This window comes from Gavialis gangeticus, unplaced genomic scaffold (genome assembly GCF_001723915.1).
Source record: "Gavialis gangeticus isolate Ggan-Ray unplaced genomic scaffold, GavGan_comp1, whole genome shotgun sequence".
Classification (NCBI taxonomy): domain Eukaryota; kingdom Metazoa; phylum Chordata; order Crocodylia; family Gavialidae; genus Gavialis; species Gavialis gangeticus.
Window position 1 is genome coordinate 47,102,686 of NW_017729004.1, and position 6,028 is coordinate 47,108,713.

Consider the following 6,028-nt stretch of genomic DNA (forward strand, 5'->3'; position numbering starts at 1 on the left):
GGGGGGGGGGGGAAGAGAGAGAGAGAGAGAGAGAGAGAGCTTTTGGAGGAATTCCTGGCTGAAAGTCTCCACAAATCTATACAAGGTCAGAGTAGATGAATACAGTGGTCCTTTCTAGCTTTCAGATCTACAGATAAAAAATAGGATACAGATACATGAAAATATTATGAATATACATACATACACACTATTGACTAGTTATAATGACTATTGGCTACTAATATTTTATTCTGCATTCATTTCTGAACAGTGCCGAAATGATTTAGATCACAGCACACAGAAAAAGAATAAGTTTGAATAACACAGTGAAAGTTAAGGATAGAAAGAGTAGGTCAGCCTCTTGATACCAACCAATAATTGTGTTAAGATCATATGTAATAAATAAGAGGAGATTGACACAGGAAAGCAAATAATCAAAATTGTTAGACAAAATAATAGATGGAATATTCCATCCATCATCTCTCTTTGCAGGCCATAATTTGGTCCCAGGAGGACAGATAAACTGAAAGGAATGGGATTCACCATTGTGGCTGCCATCCTCACCATCTCCTGGGACCTGGAGATCCATTATGACACTGTTGGGCCATGATCTTGAAAGATGTCCTGACCAAGTGAAGAGAGCGAACCAACTGATATTACCACCCCTTTGTGGCTTTAGCTAAATCTTGAGCAGCAACTGGAAAGTGAGACTCATGTTCCTACTCTTAGAACCTCATGTCTCCATTTCCTTTTCCATCATCTTCCCTGTTGCCTATTTCTGTCCTTTTTCTGCTTAGAAGGACACTGATTTAACTAAAATGCATATTTTGCAACACTTCTGTGAGGATTTGAAAAGCAATGTTTCATATAGCCTGACTCCAGTACCAATTTGCTCAGATCTTAGAATCATATAAAATTAGGGTTGGAAGGGACCTCAGGAGGTCATCTAGTCCAACTCCCTGCTCAAACCAGGGCCAGCCCCAACTAGATCATCCCAACCAAAGCTTTGTCCAGCTGGGTCTTAAAAACCTCCAAAGATGGGGAGTCCACAGCCTCTCTGGGTAACTTGCTCTAGTGTTTTGCTACCCTTCTAGTGAAAAAAATTTCCTAATATCTAACCTAAACTTTCTTGACTAAAACAGAGTTAGAAACTATGTGATACCTAATCTGCACAGCAAAATCTACTCTAATATGTTGGTGTCCTTCTTCAGATCTCCGCAATCCAGGAAAGCAGGGAGCGCAGAATAATAGAGCCCCCCACAACACCACTGCATCATGTTACTTCTCATGTGAACTGCTGGGGTACCCAAGGAGCAAAGCAAATACATTTATTTTATAAATAGTTATGTGGTGGGAAGAGGAAAGAACAAGAGGGCAGAAGAATTTTTCCTGTGAAATGTTGTTGAAACCCTTTCTAAGTACCTGACAAATTTGCTGGCTTGATTCTGTAGTTAATGCACAAAACTGGCACAGTTTTGTTACTGTGGTTAATTTTAAATGCAACAAGATCATGCTCTGGTACTTGACACATCTCTGAGAGCAACATCATGACATTGTTGACACTGAATGTTCCCTAATGGCATTGGTTGCCAAACTCCAAAGTAAAATGAGTGGGACATAACAACAGCAGCTTTGTTTTAAAACTTCATTCAAGGGAGCATTTAAAATCTTATCAGGTCTTCCTGGCATGCTGGTGATTTGCAGACATGGAGGGTATCCAGTTTCCACTACTTGCCCACAAACTTCAGTGTGCAAGTCAAGTGCAGCTAAGTCCCCTGGGCAGGAAAACCCTGAGGTACAGTGTTGAAGTGCATATGTAAACAGAGAAACATCTGTCCTACCAGTATTATGGTACCTTATCGATCTAGTTCAAGGATTTATCTTCTGTTTTCCCTTTAAGTTTAAGCACAGTTATTGGGCTATTAATGTTTGTAAAGCAGTTGGAAAGACATTTTAGAGTAGATCCCTTTATCTTTTCACTCAGGATACTTACCATAAAATAAAATGAAAAACAAAGTTTTGTAAATACGTGTAGCCACCGCCAATTAATCAGCAGCCAATTGTCTATCTGCAAGGACATAATCAGAGAACAATTGGTCTTTGTCTAGCCTAGACAATTGTACTGCTTTAACTATTCTGGAATACTTAAAGGAATCTCTCTCTCTCTTTCCTTTTGGTCTTGGTGTGGAAAACTATGTTCTGTGCCACTTTCTCTCTAGTTGTGAAGTTGGAAATAGGAGTCAGCATCAGAACAGAAGTTGCATCTCTCTGTGCTGTTCTTTTCTCTCCTTTTCTCTGTGTGTCTTTTTTCATTTTGAAAGAATCAGGATCAGGCTACGATAATAGCAGCAGCACTGACAGCTCCAGGACATCTGAGTGTAAGAGGTGCCGTTGAAATAAAAATCTTACTTAACATTTTTAATGGTAGTGGGTTTACTGTGAGACCAAGTATCCCAAGCATTGAGAGCTCTTTACTCAAACACCTGAACTTGAAGTACAGACAGAAGTGACAATGTTTGCCCTATCTGGCCACAGAAAGCAGTTTATACCCATGACCAAACACAAGTGCACAGCTGCAGACTGTTTCAAAATGGCTGAATGAGTGAAAATCTGAACACTCGTTGCATGAGAGGTCCGATGAAGATGTTTCAAAACACCGCATCTTCTGTAACTTGTATCTGCCTCCCTGCCAGCCTGCAAAGCTTCCAGAATGGGAAGGGAAAAGGAAGTGGAGAGAGTTCGGTCTGGAGGTTTTTCAGTCCCCACTGGAGGATGAAGCAGGTGTATTGGAGTCCCCTGCTCCTCCCAATCCTACCCCCTGGTAGGTAGGATCCCCTCACCTCAGACTTGCCTCACAGAGGATCCTACCCACCAGTGCCCACTGAGCTTACGTTTGCTTTTCTAAAGTCCAGTGTCCTTATTCTGTTGCTTTTCTTTCTTCCTTTCTCCCATTAGGATCTTGAGGCCTATCATTTCATGATCACTGTCACCCAAGTTACCCTCCATCTTCACATATTCAACCAATCCTCTTTGTTTCTAAGCAGTAAATCAAGTAGAGATTTTACCTAGTTGGCCTCTCTACCTTCTGTATAAAAAGTTCCATAATTTACTATACTTCCAAAATAAGTTTATTAAAGTTTTCTTATAATCATTCTTTTAGACAATTTTATTTTTTGGGGCCTACCTTGATCCCTCAGATATCATCTAAGGATCCGCATGAGAGTTTAATCAAATATGAATTTAGCTGGATCACAATATGCATGAATTGACATTGGATAGAACCTGTTTCTCATTGTAGATTTATTCTGGAGGTACCTGCCCCCCCATTTAGGTTCTGTTCCTGATCTGTACTCTACCTGAAGATTTTTCTCTTCAGGCCTTTGATGTCAGGGCCCTTTATCATGATTGGAAGGCCTTTCTGCAATTTTTTCAATAGCATGTGTTTTCTTATCCTCCTGACATTATACTTGTCGTGAAATTAACATGTTAATCATGCCATAAATAGTAACAATGCTACATGTGCAGCAGATTTATGGTACCATAAAGTGGCAAAACTGCCACGAAGACATTCCACAAAATATGTGGTTTATTTGTATGGTATCACAGAATCGTAGAATCAAAGGACCAGAAGGAACCTGCATAATGATCAAATCTGGCCCCCTGCCATGGGCAGGAAGTTATTCGGCTCAAAAGAGCTCAACTAGGTGCTTATCCAGCCTCACCTTGAACACCTCCAAGGCTGGTGACTGCACCACCTCTGCTGGGAGCATGTTCCAGATTCTGGTAACCCTTATGGAAAAAATTTTTTTTCTTATGTCCAGCCTAAATTTTTCCTCTATTAGCTTGTGTCCATTGTTCCTCTCCCCTAGATCTTGATGTTCACCTCTAATGTACTTGTAGGCAACTATCAAATCACCTCTCAGTCTTCTCTTACTCAGACTGAACAGGCCTGGTTCTTGGAGTCTCTCCTCATAGGACCTTTCCTCCAGGCCCTTAATAGGATGTGTGGCCCTTCTTTGTACCCTCTTGAGCTTATCCACATTCTTCCTGAAGTGTGGTGCCCAGAATTGGACACAGTACTCCAGTTGTGGCCTCACCAATGCCAAACAGAGAGGGAGAAGCACTTCCCTGGATCTATCAGTATCATTAACTGAATGTGTAGCAACCTGCCCCATTCTGCCAATCATTGACAGAATTGGCATGGGGGAAGCAGTCAGCATCAGGACTAAGTCAGTCCTGCCCCTAATGCCAAAAGTTAACTGCCAAAGAAATGGGTTGCAAGATTCTCCAGTAAAGAGAGATGAGAGGCTTCTCCCTCTAGGAACCTGGCAATGTTATGCCCTGCAATACCTCTGCATGTAAGGCACTTTAAAATGTTAAGTCATGGGGGACCCCGGGGCTCCCTGTGATCCAGAAAGCTGACTTCATTGTCCTGCAGGGTCTGGGCAGTTTTTTGGGCTGGGCTGGGCTGCATATATGGGACCCTGGGATTAGAGACCTGATCCTGGGATTGCCATGCACCATGGTAGCAGAAAACTGCATGTGCAGCCCAGCTACACACATCATTTTAAAAGGTTCTGGGCTGTCAGAAAACCATGTGTGCAGCTGGACCAGTTGCACATGTGTCTTTTAGATGTCCACTGGGAATCTTGGAGTCAGGGAGAAACTTGGGGAGAGGCTTGAGGAAAAGATCCCAAGGTCTTGGTGGAGGAGCCCATAGATTTGCAGCCTTCAGGTTGGGGGAGCCCCAGGCTCTCTGCTAGTAGTGGTGCATTTGGGATGTGGTCCTCATTCCCAACAATTATGCCTCCTGCTATGCATGTATGACATGGCAGGAGGCACAATTGTTTGGATCAGGGATTAGATCCCATCTTGTTTTGGGGGAGCAACTCTTCACAGGAGAGGACCAATGGTCACAAGCTAATAGAGGGAAAATTTAGGCTTGACATAAGAAAAAAACTTTTTCTGTAAGGGTTACCAGAATCTAGAACACACTCCTAGCAGAGGTGGTGCAATCACCATCTGTGGAGGTGTTCAGCATGAGGCTGGATAAACACCTTGTTGAGCTCCTTTGAGCCCAATAACTAGCCTTCCAACTCCCTAAGAATATGCAGAAAGATAAAAATAGGGGAGCTACAAAAAATATGCTATACTGTCCCCACCATTCTAATCAAAGCATTGTTATAGCTTTTCAGTTGACCAGGGAATCACATAGGTTTTATCAGTGGTGCTCAACCTTCTTGGCTAGTGGGCCAAACAGCTAGTACTTAGGCCATCCAAAGTTCAGAGCCAGCTGGTGATCCCGATCTGGCATGGGACGGTCACAGGAGGGCCCTACTGGCCACCCAGAGGTGGACAGGGTGCAGCCTGATTCCAACTTGGCCCTATGGGGAAGAGGCAGGGGCATGGCTTGGCCCTGCAGGGGAAAGGGGCACGGCCCAGCCCCAACCCAGCCTCATGTGAGGAAAAGGTATGACTCTGACCAATCCAGATATGAGAGCAGAGGGTGGGCCATGACTTGGCCCCAGCCTGTTGCAGGAATTTGGCAGTGTTGGAGGGTGGCGATATTCATTGCCACTGCTCCCCTACTTACAAATTTCCCTGTCCATGAGGAGCCCTGGGAAGCAGATACATATGACTCTATGGGCTGCTTTTGACCTACAGGCTGGAGGTTGAGCACCCCAGGGTTACATCAACAATTCTATTTTGAGGTGACACTAAGGTCACCTTCAGCCATGCAGGCTGCCCCTGCTCATATATATATATTACTTTTCTGATCTGCATATATGAAGTAAACAAGAAAAGACAAGTAGTGGTCAGACTGATTCCTAGAAAGACTCAGTTTAAATTTCTTGTTTTCCTCTAGAGGACCCCTTCTAGGAATCACATACACTACTTGCGTCTCCACCTGTACTTTCATTATGGGCAGTAGAAGCAGGAGGTGGTATACAGAAGGGCCACTGGTGGGCATCTTGTTTAGCATCAATGAGTTCTGACTGTACTGTAGCCTCCATCTGGCTAGATGGAAGCCCAGCCTTGGATTCTGATG